The sequence below is a fragment of the Amyelois transitella genome, chromosome 23, assembly GCF_032362555.1.
Source record: "Amyelois transitella isolate CPQ chromosome 23, ilAmyTran1.1, whole genome shotgun sequence".
Taxonomy (NCBI): Eukaryota; Metazoa; Arthropoda; class Insecta; order Lepidoptera; family Pyralidae; genus Amyelois; species Amyelois transitella.
Window position 1 is genome coordinate 949,043 of NC_083526.1, and position 18,292 is coordinate 967,334.

An 18,292-nucleotide genomic window follows, 5' to 3' on the forward strand; every position below is an offset into this window, starting at 1 on the left:
AAAATCCCCCTCGATCCAGGGCCGTGGTTAATTACTACGCCGCCTATTTATTTATTCCACTCCGCGATCTGTCAGGCGCAAGAGCCGAAACAGAAGATGAATGGTTTGTGTGCTTTGCTAGGGTTGATACGTTGAGAAAAATAGGGCTTTTTCGTATATACATACATATATATCGGTGCCGTGCGGTTACCGGCACTGATAGAAAATAATAAAAGAACCACTCCATCTCTTTCCCATGGATGTCGTAAAAGGCGACTAAGGGAATAGGCTTACAAACTTGGGTTTCTTCTTTTAGGCGACGGGCTAGCGACCTTTCACTATTTGAATATGTAGGTATCGGTAATACGTATACTTTTGAACCTTTTGGGGTAGAAACTTTGGGACCGTGGGGCCCATCTGCTTATCAGCTTTTCCGACAATTGTCGAAAAAGCTGATCGAGGTATCTCGTGACCGGAGGGCTGGAAATTATCTGGCTCAGAGAATCAGCATTGCCATTCAAATTGGCAATGCTGCCAGCCTTCTAGGCACACTCCCGCATGTTGATGCTATGCAGGGACTGAACAATTTATAAATTAAATTTTAGTTTGTAGTCATCTTTTTTCTTTCTTTTTATAAGTAGTTTTAGCTTAAGTTTTAATTTGATTTAATTATAATATTTAAGATTAAAATAAACAATTTAAAAAAAAAAATTGAAACTCAATTCTATCATTAAGCCAAACAGCTGAACGTGGATTAGCATACTTCAAGACTGCTCCATATACCCCGCAAGGGATATAGACGTATGTATCATCACACACAACACTAACGCAACTTAGTATAAAAGTCTTAATAGCTCAGCTAACTAGATAGTTAGTTAGATAGTCATTAAATTTCAGGCGCGCCAACCCTACTAGAACGAAAAAGTTAAGATAGTTTGGTTAGTCGGGTTTGTTTGGCATTTTCTCATTTGATGAATGGCTAACGTTATAGTTAGTTATAATACCTGCGACTTCCTATGCGTATATATGTATTTATTGCAGTGAAGTTGTAATTTCAAGAATTAATATTTCACTTCCTCAAGTAATCAGTAAGTACGTTGTGTAGGTTTAATTGAAATTTTCTACAGACATTTATCAGTGTTTTCAAGACTGTTGGCACTGTTTACCCCGCAAGGGTAAGGTAAGTAAGGTATGTGTATGTATGTTAGAATTTGAATAACATAAATACATATGTATGTTATTCAAATTCAAATCCCAAAAGACGATTTCTATGAACAAAGAGTTTTTCGCGGGGATTCCCTCAAATTCCGTATTATTCATCTGAGAAGACTTAAGGGATGATTCTCATTATTATGACCCGTGTGAGTGGTTTTGTCCGGGTGCGGATTTGAAAAGAGGTAAGATAGATATCGCAACCGTGTGCCGTGTGGTTCCCGGTACTTGAGAATCACGGAACCAATCGAAAAAAGAATAGGATCAGTCCATCTCTTTCCAATGGATGTCGTAAAAGGCGACTGAGGGATAGGCAAGTATACTTCTTTAAGGCGATGTGCCAGCTGAACGTGGCCTTTCAGTTCAGTTTCAGGCTGTGAGTTTCATACAAAAAATTAAGAAAAATCAACATAATAAAAAATTGCTTCACATTCTATATACAGTCGTCTACAGAGAAATTTGACACATTTGGGTTTGTATGAGGGGTCATGTATTCTTCTCAGGCGGCTGTACACGGCTCGTTGCGTACTAATGAGAATCGTCCCTTACTCAACACACTCCCGGCCGGCCACAGATTATAATTGCTAATACCCAAACAATTGTATTAGAAGTTCCGAACTAAATTTAATTATTTTGCAGGAAGTGGGCCACTTGAAACCGTCCCTTTAACGAGTTAGTTCGGTTGAAGCAGTCTTAAGTAACTTAAGAGTCGTCGGAATAGAGAAATTTTTAATTTAACATACAAACCGAAGGACCTTGGTTCGAATCCCGGCCAGAGCATGATGAGAAAAGAACTTTTTCTGATTGGCCTGGGTCTTGGATGTTTATCTATATAAGTATTTATTATAAAATATAGTACCGTCGAGTTAGTATCTCGTGTTACGAGATACTACAAGTCTCGAACTTACTTCGAGGCTAACTCAATCTGTGTAATTTATCCCGTATATATTTATTTATTTATACATATAGTCACGTCTATATCCCTTACGAGGTAGACAGAGCAAACAGCCTCGAAAAGACTGAAAGACCACATACAGCTGTATAGATTTATTATGGAATTGAGAATCTAATAGTGACAGGTTGCTAGCCCATCGCTTACAAGAGTAATCCCAAGTATAAGCCTATCCCTTGTTTGCCTTTTACGACATGCATTGGTAACATATAGATATATTTGATAATCACACGGCAAATGTTTCCTGACTGTAGACAAAGTCATTGATGACCACTCATGTTGATGATTCAACAAAATATGTAATCGGTGCGATTGACATTATGCATTTGTATGCTGTCATCAACAATGACTGACCACCAAACCAAATGCTAATATAATGATTATTGATTTCTGGATTGGTGCCGTGTGGTTCCCGGCACCAATACAAAAAAGAATAGGACCACTCCATCTCTTTCCCATGGATGTCGTAAAAGGCGACTACGGGATAGACTTAAAAACTTGGGTTTCTTCTTTTAGGCGATGGGCTATCAACCTGTCACTATTTGAATCTCAATTCTATCATTAAGCCAAATAGCTGAACGTGGCCATTCAGTCTTTTCAAGACTGTTGGCTCTGTCTACCCCGCAAGGGATATAGACGTGACCATATGTATGTATGTATGTTGATTTCTGGACAAAGTGGGCATGATGAAGTATACTCGGTTCCAGGATTTTACCTTTCACTACCCAAAGGTTGGCTGGAAGAGATTGCTTAGCGATAAGTCCGCGCGATAAGTCCGCCTTTGCTCAACATATTCATAACTAGCTGTGCCCGTGACTTCGTCCGCGTCCGCTTCGTTCAAGGCGGAATAATTTAACCCGTTTTTTTCACATTTTCCGTTATTTCTTCGCTCCTAATTGTTGCAGCGTGTATTAAAAGAATTTTTCAATTCGAACCCGTAGTTCCTGAGATTAGCACGTTCAAACAAACAAACAAACTCTTCAGCTTTATAATATTAGTATATATATATTTTTCTATTACATATGTATTTTTTATGGGCAATAATGATAAAGATAATTTGTATTGTATTGTATCTATCAGCTGTTTGGCTTTATGATAGAATTGAGATTCAAATAGTGACAGGTTGCAAGCCCATCGCCTAAAATAAGAATTCCATGATTATAAGACTGTACCTTAGTCGCCTCTTACGACATCCATGGGAAATGAGATGGAGTGGTCCTATTCTTTTTTATATTGGTGCCGGGAACCACACGGCACCGGCACGATTATTTTCGTCAACCCGAAATTTTCTGGTCCTGCTTACAATCCGGCCTAATGCGTGCAGTAATCGTTGAGGCCCACTGAACTGTGACCATAGAGTAACTATTTGTGTTGTAGAGCGCGCAATTGTTTATAGTTTGTTTGTTTGTTTGTAATATCTTTATTGCATAGAAATTTACATATATAATATTGTCAAAACAAACTTTTTCCCGCGACTTAACATGTGTTATACCTACAGAAGAACAGTATTAAAATTACGGGGGAAATTTCTAGAAAAAGAAGACTGTGTTTAACCTTGAATTATTGTCTATAAATCTTTAAATTCTGTGTAGTGGTTAAGCCGTGAAAGCGTAACATTCAAATAGACATTATATTAAGAAATAATAGGACCACCCCATCTCGTTCCCATGGATGTCGTAAAAGGCGATTAAGGGATATGCTTATAAACTTCTTTCTTCAAGCCAAACTACTGAACGTGGCCTATCAGCCTTTTCAAGACTGTTGGCTATGTCTACCCCACAAGGTATTTAGACGTGATTATATATGTATAAGTATGTAGGTATGAAGGCAGACAAAATTTCGTATGAATAATAGTTGATAAAATTGAATAAATAAGAGTAATAATAGCATACATACAATCACGTCTATGTCCCTTGCGAGGTAGGCAGAGCCAAATATATAGCAAATAAAGAAATATTGTTATTTTGAGTGAATTTTTTTTCTTTGTGCGCGTGAGTTTGAAAACTGCTGAAGAATTGATACTTAAGAGTCAAAATTGTCATTTCAATTTCATATTATGAATGAAAAGGGTTTTCACATATATCATTCTACGGATATAGTTACTGATAACGATATCAGCGCGCTCTATGGATCATCACTCTAAGTCCATGATGTTTAAACACTATACGCTAATGCGGGGCGCTCTTCAATTTCTGGGAATCAAAACCTTTTCAAAAGCTACTCATACATAGTGACAATGTAATATTCTGAATGCGAAATTAATTTTGATTTGTTTTTTCCTTCACGCGTCATCTACTGAACCAAACTTCTTTAAATTTCGTAATAGTATAATATATAATTAATGCCGTGAGGTTCTCGGTACCAATAGAAAAAAAAGAATAGGACCGCTCCATCTCTTTCCCAACGGAATTCGTAAAAAGCGACTCAGGGATATGCTTTTAAACTTAAGATTATTCTCAATATTTGAATCTCAATTCTATCGTCAAGCCAAAGCTCAGCTGAAAGTGGCCTATCAGTCTTTTTAAACAGCTGGCTCTGTCTACCCCGCAAGGAATATAGACGTGACTATATGTATGTATGTATTGTTATGACGAGCTTGTTTTAAAATTATAATAAGAGCGGGAAGTGAAAGTATTAAGAGATCGTGGCAAGTGGAAAGTCTTGTGAGCGTAATAGTAGACCAAAGGCGAACAATAGCGCGTTTCAAAACCGCTACTGGGCTGTCATTTGCCCATCGCCTAAAAGAAGAATACCAAGTTAGTAAGCCTATCCCTTAGTCACCTTTAACGACATCCACAGAAAAGCGATGGAGTGGCCCTATTCTTTTTCGTATTAGTGCCGGGAACCACAAGGCACAAATATATCTAACAATATAAAACGCGATAAAACTTATTTGGTAGGTACATGTGAACTAACCTTAACATTGAGCAATATAGTATAGAATGTGCCTAAACTTTGATTATCAGAGCGAGTGGAGGTCCAAATCGAATATCTTCTATCGATATTTCATTCAAGCAGAAGATTAGATGTTTGTTCTGTGGAAATTTTGAGGCCATGTACTTCTGTTTAGTGCCGTGTGGTTCCCAGCACTAATACAAAAAAATGAATAGGACCATCCCATTTCTTTCCCGTGGATGTCGTAAAAGGCGACTAAGAGATACGCTTATAAACTTGGGATTCTTTTTTTAGGCGATGGTGCCAAGGAACTTGTTACTATTTGAATCTTAATCTATCATTAAGCCATACAGCTGAACGTTGCCTTTCAGTCTTTTCAGGACTTTTGGTTCTGTCTACCCCGCATGGGATATATACGTCATTTAATATATGTAAGAATGGTATTTTTGTTTGATTTATATTCGTAAAATAATTGTTCAAGCGATTTTCCTGCTTTTCTTAATCATAGCGATAAATTAGCCGAAATTTGAATTCACAAAACAATTTTCCACTTGACAAGAGACGTGTCTGAAGAAATCAAACAAAAAAAGTGTCATTTCCGATTAATCTTTTCAACGGAGAAATCTTTCGAAAATCCAATCATTTGGTCGGACTGATAGGAATTACAAGGAATATGAAGCCAGTTACCGTATCTTTACAAATGATGTCCAATTTTAGACTGATACCTACATGACTATCCGTGACATTTATAAGTTGGCATTTAAAAATAGGACCATTTTGTAGCTTACCCATGATGTCGTGAAAGGCGATTAAGGGTAAGGCTAATAAACTCGGAATATGAAGCCAGTTACCGTATCTTTAGAATTGATGTTCAATTTTAGATTGATACATGACTTTCCGATTGGCACTTTAGAATAGGACCATTCTATAGCTTATCTACGATGTCGTACATACATACCTACATAAATACATATGGTCACGTCTATAACCCTTGTGGGGTAGACAGAGCCTGCAGTCTTGAAAGACTGATAGGCCACGTGCAGCTGTTAGGCTTAGCGATGGAATTGAGATTCAAATAGTGACAGGTTGCTAGCCCATCGCCTAAAATAAGAATCCCAAGTTGATAAGCCTTTCCTATAACGTACTCGTATTTCCATATATAAATTTAATCACGGCCATATCCCTTGCAGGGTAGACAGAGCCTACAGTATATAAGAATAAGTAAGCAACGAACGCGTGAATTATTAATACATAATGATGTTACGTCTTTACCACTAACGAGGTTGACATCTGTGATGTTCAGCTGTATGGCTTAATATATAGAGTTACAGATATTGACAGATTACTAGACTATCGCCTAAAACAAGAATTATAACATATCGCCTGCATTACCGTCTTTCTCCCAATCTAAGTTTGAATTGACGGCCTCTGTGGCGCAGCGGCAATACGCTTGTCTGTGACACCGGAAGTCCCGGGTTCGAATCCCGGCCAGAGCATGATGAAAAACGAACTTTCTCTGATTGGTCTGTGTCTTGGATGTTTATATATCTAAGTATTTATTATAAAATATAGTATCGTTGAGTAAGTATCTCGTAACACAAGTCTCGAAATTAGTTCGAAGCAAAAAAAAAAAAATTAATGTGGAGATGACGTTATTGAAGAAAATGCTGCAGTGTAATTTGTTACCGCTTCTTCTGCACTGACGCTTTGGAAGCGGCACCAAACGTAATTTAAAGTGATATTATTCGACGTCAACCAATGTTGTAAAACCAAATGATAATGACCATTATTAAGTGATGTTCTAAAGAAAAATTTTGAATCTGATTTTCATTCTTTGTCAATGGCTTTATTATGATGATGATTCTTTACAAAGACAATGACATCAGTAATGTAATGTAAGTAATCTGCCGTGAAATTGGAGGAATTTTTTAAAGCACCCAATCTGTCCCAATAAGTCTGTATTACGGCGGCCCGAATACTTATCATTTTTAATATCGTCCGACGCTCGAAGGGCCAAGGAATTTATCGGTGTTGGTCCGAGTTGATAAATTTAAGCGGTTTGAGTCATAGACGTTGATAATAAGGCGGACGGAGTTTTACTATACAGTTTTATATATAACAGGCATTTCCCTTAGTCGACTTTTACGACATTCATGGGTAAAATATCGAGTGGCCCTAAATTAACGAAAGTAATTAAACGAATTATGCTGATTTATTGATGTCGTCAAAAACTAAGAATGAAACCGATTAAATTACAGATGTTAATTCTGACGGTGAAAATGGATGAGAGAAATTCATAATTTAAAATCGCTACCGCTTATGATTCGGACGTCCGGTAAAAGAGTCAAGTTCGAGCGGGGTGAAGGGGTGGCGGTGACGTCACGCTCTTTATCAAACCTTTGTAGGTTTGGAAAAGTTACGGCGCCTACACTTATCTTTATAATTATTGTTGACAAGAATTATGATAGAAATATTAGTATTAAGTTCGGTATATTGAATTTGTTTACATAACTACTACTAGAGGCCGCCAGCGACTTCGTCCGCGTGGGATTAATCCCGCGGGAACTCCGGGATTCAAAAAGTGACAGGTTGCTAGCCTGTCGCCTAAAAGGAGAATCCCAAGTTTATAAGCCTATCCCTTAGTCGCCTTTTACGACATCCATGAGAAAGAGATGGATTCTTTTTCTAATGGTGCCGGGAACCACACGGCACTTATATTATGATGATAATAAATTTGCCATATTATCAATTTTTACTGAAACCTATTCTCGACGGTCTCTGTGGCGCAGCGGTAGTGCGCTTGTCTGTGACACCGGAGGTCCCGGGTTCGAATCCCGGCTTGGATGTTTATCTATATAAGTATTTATTATAAAATATAGTTTCGTTGAGTTAGTATCTCGCAACACATGTTTCGAACTTACTTCGAGGCTAACTCAATCAGTGTAATTTGTCCCGTATATATTTTTTTATTTATTTATTAAGCCGTACTGGCTAGATGGAGAAAAAAAATATATCAACTCGATAATAACACTCCTTTCTCAATTCAAAACTCACACCATTCCAATTTCAAACGAGTTGTTACAAAATTTCCGACGTTGAAATACGGGGGCGCTGCAACGGCTAATCTGCTTCAGCATCTAAACAGCTAAGATAAATAGAAACAATTTATTTCCTTATTTCATTTAGGGGTTTGCCTTTGTAACCGAAAGTAGCGCCATCTATTTTGCCGGTGGAACAACTGAGTTGAATATTGCGCGCGTGGATTCCGAAAGGGAATTTATTTTAAAAATTTTGTATAAAGAATAGCTTTTAATTTTTTTATAGTTTATAAGTAATTATTAGTATTTTTTAATATTCTCAATGCTATATAAAGTAAAGGTCCTTGCAGTTAAGACAATATGTACATTGACCTGTTTCATAAAAAATATGGTCCTTTTTTGTTATAAAGGATTCTTATAAATATGTAGAAAAATTACGAGATACAATTATCACGTCTATATGCCTTACGGTGTAGACCAAAGAAATCGGCATAATATATCATTCTACGGGATAGACAGAGCCAAGTAACAAAAGCAGGAGTTCCCATTCAGATGGATAACTTAATGATAGAATTAAACTTAAAAATGAAAGGTTACTATCCCATCGCCTCATAGAAGAATCTCAAACGAACAAATTTACAAGTCTTGAATGAAAATCCGGGATAAAAAATATAGTGGAGACATGAGGGAACGGTTTCCGGGACCTACCCTCAATTTCGTCAATGTCCAACATATCCGGCTCGAAGGACCAGATATGGCTGTGCGTATTGTCAAATCGCATGACTGAGAGATATAAGGTTATAGATGCGGGTACTTTTTATTGTACCTAAAAGAGCTTATGTTATCTTTTCAACTTTAGGTAAGTTACAAAAATATATGCTATGTGCCGTGTGGTTCCCGGCACAAATAGAAAAAAGAATAGGACCACTCCATCTCTTTCCCATGGATGTCGTAAAAGGCGACTACGGGATAGGCTTAAAAACTTTCTTCTTGTAGGCGATATGCTAGCAACCTGTCACTATTTGAATCTCAATTCTATCATTAAGCCAAACAGCTGAACGTGGCCTTTCGGTCTTTTCAAGACTGTCGTCTCTGTCTATCTCGCAAGGGATATAGACGTGATGATATGTAAATGTATGTTATATTATAAAGCCATGTCTGGACTTATGCTTTCATTCTTTTCAAGACTGCTAACGCCGTCATAGACATAGTAATATGTATAGACCCGTCCTGACCAAATCAACGTTTTGCACTAAATCTCTAAAACCTTTCACAGACCAGCAATAAATAACTTACAGACTAAGACATGATAAACAACGGTAAGGCATCATGGCTGCGTCCGTACAACGGATTAACAATTCCGGATGTCGTAAATAAGGGTTAGTTGTGGGGAACTGATTTTAGAGGCCATTTTGTGTCGATAAGTATAGTTTGGGCTGGATTGATAGAAACCGTTTTGGTAATAAACTTCGTGGATCGGCGTTTGTGGTGCAGCGGTTGTGTTCTTCTGTGATCTGTGACACAGAAAGACCCGGGTTCGAATTCTGAGGGCGTAATGGATAAAGGATTTTCCGATTGGCCTGCCGGTGGATGTTTTTAAGTATTTGTTATAAAACTAGTGTTGGGTATCCCATTCCCAACTTATCTATATTAATATTATAAATCTGAAAAGTTTGTTTGAACGCGCTAATCTCAGGCACTACTGATTCGAATTGAAAAATTATTTTTGTGTTGAATAGACCATTTATCGAGGAAGGCTTTAGGCTATATAACATCACGCTGAAACTATTAGCCTATATTCTAATCCAGGTTACTAACTATATTTGTGCCGGATTTCGTTCAGGTCCGTTCGGTAGATTTTGCGTGATGCGCGTACAAACATACAGACAGACGGACGGACAGACAGACAAAAATTCTAAAAAAAATTTATTGGCTTCTATTGACCCTAAAAAGACCCCTTATTATTATTTTTCCTTAAATAACTTCAATGTACAGATATAAACGTATGAGTTATATTTTGATGAGTGAAAAAGAAATTACACCAAGCGAGGGCAGAAAAAGTTCCATCATAAAATTTAACGCGATGATCGTCAAAGTTCCTCCTTAATTTTATACGTGTCTGAAGATATTTATGTGATGTATTGCTTTAACTGGATGTTGCCACCTCGTTTCTCGGTTAAAAAATGAGAGTTTCGTGCGAGTTTTAAGATGGATTGGCTGTTTACACGACCGCTTTAAAAATAGGGTTACGCTTTTGGTATTGCAAGCTGTGTTGGGCGGTTAAGATAGCTTTGTTTTTAGTGAGTTAAATAAATAAATATATACGGAACAAATTACACAAATTGAGTTAGCCTCGAAGTAAGCTCGAGACTTGTGTTACGAGATACCAACTCAACGATACTATATTTTATAATAAATACTTATATAGATAAACATTCAAGGCCAAGGTCAATCAGAGAAAAATATTTTCTCATCATGCCCTGGCCGGGATTCGAAAACGGGGCCTCCGGTGTCACAGACAAGCGTACTACCGCTGCGCCACAGAGGCCGTTACTCTTCTTTTATAAAAAACACAGATGAATGATGTCATAAATAAGTAGATTATAAACGTGCTGGACCGATGTTAATGAAATTTGACATAAAATTCTAGTAGGCTTTCTCAAAATGAACACGGAGAAGAGTTGTGGGAATACATTTTATATAGCACATATAATATTAAACTATGACTACATACATGTATACATAGAAATAATCACGTCTATATCCCTGCGGGGTAGAAAGAGCCAACAGTCTCGAAAGGACTGATAGGCCACGTTCAGCTATTTGGCTTTAAGATAGAATTGAGATCCGATAGGCTGCTAGCTTATCGCCTAAAAGAAGTATCCCAAGATTATAAGCCTATCCCTTAGTCGCCTTTTACGACATCCATGGGAAAGAGATGGAGAGTGGTCCTATTTTGACATCGCTGTCATCACACTTTTTCCTCGGGTAACTTAATCGCTCGACCAACGACACTGTTACCTTTGACAAACACCAATACTTAGTCTAAACGATTCCAATCACCAGGAGTCTGTCAATTGACACCTTCCTACAAAGGAGATAGTATTGTGCATATTCCCGGTTTTGCACTTTGTCAGTTATTGTTCTGCGCTCAACTTGTTTTTATTGCTCCTGTTGGTGTGAATGTTTCTCCGACATATTTCCAGTATTTTATCATTTGACGGCCTCTGTGGCGCAGCGGTAGTACGCTTGTCTGTGACACCGTAGGTTCGAATCCCGGCCAGGGCGTGATGAGAAAATAACTTTTTCTGATTGGCCTGGGTCTTGGATGTTTATCTATATAAGTATTTATTATAATATATACATAGTATCGCTGAGTTAGTATCTCGTAACACAATTCTCGAACTTACTTCGACGCTAACACAATCAGTGTAATTTGTCCCATATATATTTATTTATGTGTGCTCGAGACGACATAATACTACCTTCTCTTTCACTCTTATACATATGCAATATGCACATACACTGCATTGACTGACTGACAGACAATGTATTTATTAAACGCTCAAAGTGACTAGCAAAATTCAATTATAGTAACGTAAAGACTATTAGCAAAGTGTGCGCCAGCCCTTATCAGGGTATCAATTAAAATCACAGCTAACCAACTGCGCCTGTAGTGTTGTGTCACTGTCATTAATCTTGTTCTTTGTATTATCGACTCGATAGTTCTTGGGTTAATTTATTTTGTCACCGCCTTGGTGGGAATTTGTAAGTATACGTACTTAGATGTTTTTAACCACTGTCATGGTAAAAGGATTTTGTGAATAGAACGAATTGTATTTGTATTCGTGCGAATTGAATTACGAATGATATCTCATAATAATTGAAAAGTTCTGAATTAATTTTAAACTGTGTTATTTATTCTCAATCAAACCCAATAAGGTAATATTTTGTTTGTGTCAATCAAACATATGCTAGCAAAATAAAATTCTATATTCCAATTACAATAATTAAACTTCTTCATACGTCAATATCACACATGTAAATGATCTTTTCATTAAGACAATAATAATAGTGCTTTTTAAATAAAATAATTGTATATGTAATAAAATAATTGTGTAAATTACAACCTATAAAACTTATATTTAACCTTATTCATGCGTCCTTCCTGAAAGACCGGTGTCTCCATGAAAAGTATCCAGAATGGTGGCAGCGTTAGTTATTAAATAGCACCAGTTGTACCATTACAAATAAACCCTGAACGTCGTCAAAAAATGTCATAATAAAATACCGCATTTTCCTGTTACACGTCGATTAGACCAAAAAGTATCGATATAAAACTGTAACATAATTTGTTCACAAAATGATTGATAGCCGCTCATTCAAAATGTTGCTCTCACATTCGAAACATATGAAATGTACTAAGGAAATCCCCCCAAAGCGATTGGGGGATTGAATAAAATGAATCCATAATATCATTGTAATTGATATTGCATTATGCGGTATTTTCAGCCGATCTCGCAAAAGTGGGGTATCAATTTTCACTTTATTTTAAGCGTTCTCATAAGGAAGTTTTTTTTTTTGGAGAAGCCTTAGTTGTTTATATTATCAAACTCGCCCGGACTCACGCAAAATATAATAAGATTAAAAAATAAGTGAAAACGTAGTTTTATAGAACTCTTGCCTTATTGAGAGTCTGATTGACAGAGGAAAGTAAAATTTGACGTGTGTTTTCCTTGTAAATTGCCTATTGTGTGTTACTTCATAATTATAAAACACGTGCCGTGTGGTTCCCGGTACCAATAGAAAAAATAATACGACCACTCCATCTCTTTCCCATGGATGTCGTAAAAGGCGACTAAGGGATTTTCGTATAAACTTGGGATTTTTTTTGGCTAGCAACCTGTTCTTATTTGATTCCCTATTCTATCATTAAGCCATATAGCTAAACGTGGCCTATCAATTGCATTGGCCTTTAATTATATGTAGTATATTATGTATATTTTTGTAGAAGCTTTTTTTATAATACTCTTTCAAATAGTAACAAGTTGCTAGCTCATCGCCTAAAAGAATCAAAAGTTTATAAACAAATCCCTTAGGCGCCTTTTACGACATCCATGGGAAAGAGTCAGAGTGGTCCTAATATTTCTTCTATTAGCGCCCAAAACCACACGGCATCAAAATAAATTTGGCGTGAAACTCATAATAAAATATTGTACATAAATATACTCATCTTATACTCCGATACAGGAAATCACATTTGACAGTCATGTTTTAGAATAGAATAGATTTATTTTCAAAATTGGATACAAGGTATCACTTATTGTCGTCACATCACTTAAATCAAATTATAACTACTACCGCTTCCAAAGCGCATGTTTAGAAGAAGCGGCGGAGCAAACTACAGTGCAGCATTTTCATCAGACGTCAATATACAAATATAGATCTCTTAAATCTAAATTATGGACGAATGCACATTGTCTACATTAAAAAACATGAATGAATGTAGAACTAGTTTACTTTTCTCTTCGATATTGATATTTTATCGATATTGTAATTTATGACGCGCTTCACTCGACTAGGACGTCACTATTCAATCACAGCCGCCCGTTGGCTAATGCGCTTCGTATTGGAACTGACTGTTTTTTTTAGTAATGGCAACTTTCATTTGCGATGGCAACTCCGCTGACAGAAAAATACTGTCAAAATTCAATTTATGCAAATTGTGCCGTGTGGTTACCGGTACTTTAGAATCGAATCACTCCACATTTTTTTTCATGGGTGTCGTTAAAAGTGGCTAAGGGATAGGCTTATAAAATTTGGGATTGCTCTTGTAGGCGATGGGCTGGCAACCTGTCACTATTTGAATCTCAATTTCATCATTAAGCCAAACAGCTGAACGTGGCCTTTCAGTCTTTACAAGGCTGTTGGCTCTGTCTACCCCGCAAGGGATATATACGTGATTATATGAACGTATAACTTTACTATCCTAGACCCAAAAAAAAAATCATAATTGATTTTTTTATGGATATATTTTTGAGAAAATTAATAAAATTCAATATCAGAGCTGTGACGTCATCTCTATGACATGAGAAGTTAGTTACATATCGTAATCTTCCACTGCTTACTTCAATAAATCATTTGAGAGTCTTTTTATGTAACAAATGTCAGGAAAAATAACATTCGCAAGTATAAATATAACCTCGTTCGTCAATTTTAAATTTTTGTATTCATGTTTTTAATCGACATGTTAAAACAACATAATAAAAAGTGAAAATAATGTAACGATTCGTAGGTTGATTGCATACAAAACGAGTTGTCACTGTCAATAATGTCAATTAGTTTTTTTTTTATTGAACACTAGCGACCCGCCCCGGCTTCGCACGGGTGCAAAATTCGGAAAAAAATTATACATAAAAACCTTCCTCTTGAATTACTCTACCTGTTACAAAAAAACCGCATCAAAATCCGTTGCGTAATTTTAAAGATTTAAGCATACAGACAAACAGACTAAAATAGCGACTTTGTTTTATACTATGTAGTGATGTTGACAATTGTTTAAGTCTCTATACTTAAGTTCATACAGACGATGTCATTGCGTCGTTAAGTCCTTTCAAAATGAGCCAAATTTCAAACACAAAATTTAAAAAGTTAACAACAACATTATAAAAATATGGGTGTGTTAAGTTATGATTAAAGTTTGTTAGAAAACTATTTAAAAAAAACATACATACATATTATCACGTCTGTATCCCTTACGGGGTAGACAGAGCCAGCAGTCTTAAAAAGACTGATAGGCCACGTTCAGCTGTTTGGCTTAATGATAGAATTGAGATTCAAGTAGTAACAGGTTGCTAGCCTGTCGCCTAAAAGAAGAATCCCAAGTTTATAAGCCTACCCCTTAGTCGCCTTTAACGACATCCACCGGGAAAGAGATGGAGTGATCCTATTCTTATTTCTTTCGGTGCCGGGAACAAAAATATGGTAGAAATTAGAAATTTTGTCAATCATAAAGAAACGTTACTTCGATACGATTTTTCCATAGGCATAAAGAAATCTTCTTCAATACAATTTCAATATAAAGAATAGGGACGATGACGAGGTCTTAAAACAATATTAATGATTTAATAACATGATAGAATACACGTAATTAAATACGTAACGTGAATTTTTAGTTTTAATTTTGACAACCTATACGTTTTATATTCTTTCAAAGTACGATGGGAAAGTCCATTTAGAAAATTCAAAATTATTCAAAAATAACTATGCCAGGAATGAATAAATACAATTTGGAATAACTTTTATTAAGACATCATATTCATAAACGCAATAATTAAGGTAGCTGCCATACAAATGAAGTTTATTTCGCGAACAAGTAACTCTAGTGTGACGTCACACTTGAGTAGCGTTTTGTAAGGGGCGTTTTGGACTAGTCCAAATAGTGTGTTATGTTACTGCGTATATCTCAGGTAGTTTATTGTTTATTGATGCCGTTATTTGACTAATGTTTTAGTTGTTGTGAAACTAAATTAAGCCCAAAACAAAAAAAATTTGTCATCATGCCTATTTTGTGAAATAGCGACTCAATGCTCACTCGACAGCTGTGAATGCTACATTCCCGGTGAAACCGCCAGAGGGCGCATTGACGGTCGGTACACCAGATTAGTCAGTCAACAAGCGGGATTGCAGCTTTTAATTTCACCCGACTTTATCTGACTCGTTCGCAGGATTTATTCTGTAAAAGAAAAACTGAAAAGCCTACATATGTAATTTACTTAGATGTGAACTTATGATTACTCAATTTTTTTACGTAGTTTATGTTGAGTAACTCAACCTTAACCATAATTCCATAAATAAATAAATAAAAATGTATGGGACAAATTACACAGATTGAGTTAGTGTCGAAGTAAGTTCGAGACTTGTGTTACGAGATACTAACTCAACGCTACTGTATTATATAATAAGTACTTTTATAGATAAACATCCTGCACCCAGGCCAATCAGAAAAAGTTCTTTTCTCGTCATGCCCTGGCCGGTAATTCGAACCCGGGACCTCCGGTGTCACAGACAAGCGTTCTACCGCTGCACCACAGAGGTCGTCAAATTAATTTTATACTAATACATACCTATATTAACGTCTTTATCCCTTAAGGGGCAGACAGAATAGTGTTGACTAAAACGCCACGTTCAGCTGTATGCCTTATGATAGTATAAGATTCAAATAGGGACAGGTTGCTAGCCCATCGCCTTAATGAAGAATACCAAGTCCATTAGCCTTTTCCTTACATGACTTTTACGATCTGCTCAGGAGAAGATTCAAAAGAAGTAGCAGCTTGAAGATTGCACAAGATAAATGTGCGCATATTTCCTTAGTCACCTTTTACGATATTCATTGGAAAGAGATTGGTAGATTGGTCCTATTCTCAAGTTCCGGGAACCACACGACACACGGCATTAAGGTTTTAGATACCAAGCTATTTGGTCCCTTTTAATTTCTGCCCATTATACAAACGTAGGTACAACGTTAAACGAAGTCCTTATTAACGTATCCCCAATTAAAATGTGTTGTGGACATGCACACGAGGCGAAAACACAGAATTAGCTAAGTGAACCTTTTTCTGACGTTAAATTTTATTTTTATTAAAATAAAAAAAAACATAATAAGATCGTTCACAAATAAAAAAAAAAGTTTTTTTTTTATGTAGGTACTATTATTGTACTACAATGTACAATCAAGTATTTACAAACAAACAAACAAACAAACAAAAAATTACAAAGACCGGGATTCGAAGTCGGGACCTTCGGTGTCACAGACAAGCATACTACCGCCGCGCCACAGAGGCCGCCGTGATTATAGTATGTACGAAGTTGTGATTTGATATTCTTCTTAGTTATCAGATAATTATCAATAATTTTATAATACAGTTATATAGATATACAAGGAGAGTGTGGAGGGAAAGGTCGGAGTGGGAAGACCTTGACGAACGTATCTTGATCAAATTAAGGACGTCCTGGTGAAGGGTCAGGTCAAAGTACCCGAAACCGCCGAGCTTGCATGAAGAGAGTTATGAATGTGGATGAAGCGAGCGAAATATGCAGAGATCGTGGCAAGTGGATAGAGGTAGTCTCTGCCTACCCCTCCGGGAAAGAGGCTTGATTTTATGTATGTATGTATGTACAGTACAGTAGTTATACTTTCAAAGAAAATACGGAGTTAAGAAAAACTTAACTTAGCTATTTGAAATGTGTTGGGAACAGCACGAAAAAACAAGAATTACTGGTCTTGTTGACTCATCTGATAAAATGGCCGAGTGAACAACCCTCTTTCCCTTTTACATACATACATACATGCCAATAATCACGTCTATATCCCTTGCGGGGTAGACAGACCCAACATTTTTGAAAAGACTGATAGGCCACGTTCAGCTGTTTGGCTTTAAGATAGAATTGAGATTCAAATAGTGACAGGTTGCTAGCCTATCGCCTAGAAGAAGAATTCCAAGTTTATTCTATCATTAAACCAAAAGCTGAAAGACACCCTTTCAGTATTTTGATGACTGTTGGCTCTGTCTACTCCGCAATCCATTGGAAAGAGATGGAGTGGTCCTATTGTTTTTTCTAGTAGTATCGGGAACCACACGGCACATTTTCGCTCAAAATTTGCATTAAAGTAATATAAAGTTATTTTATGACGGTTAGGTACATTGGCCTATTCAGCGGTGAAAGCCTTAAAAGGAGTTTTGGGCACGTGTGAATACGCCTTATTTGATCGTTTATTTTTATTTCAATTCGTTAAGATGGTAAGGGTGTATTTATACTTAAGCGAAGTGAGAACTACATAATATTACATATATATACGTATACTCATATAATACATACAAAGTGTTTAAAATACATTCCCTTTGATATTTTCACATACACACATACATATATGTGATCACTTCTATATCACTTGCGTGGTTGACAGAGCCAACAGTCTTGAAAAACTGACAGGTGATTTAAATAGTGTTAGCTTACCTACTATCCCGTCGCCTAAACGAAGAATTCCAAGTTTATAAGCCTATCCATTAGTCGCCTTTTACGACATCCATGGGAACGATATGGAGTGGTCCTATTCTTTTCTATTAATTGGTGCCAGGAACCACACGGCGCACCATAATGACTTTGTACTTGAAATCCTTGAAATGTGACGTCATAATTGCGTACTAAGGCTATT

The 18,292-nt window shown here is 36.6% G+C and overlaps 1 long non-coding RNA gene across 1 annotated transcript in view; it reads left to right on the top strand.

The window, feature by feature from the left end:
- LOC132903260 (uncharacterized) overlaps positions 1-18,292 on the top strand; it is an 87,517-nt gene that overhangs the window by 68,353 nt on the left and 872 nt on the right. The window lies entirely within an intron of this gene.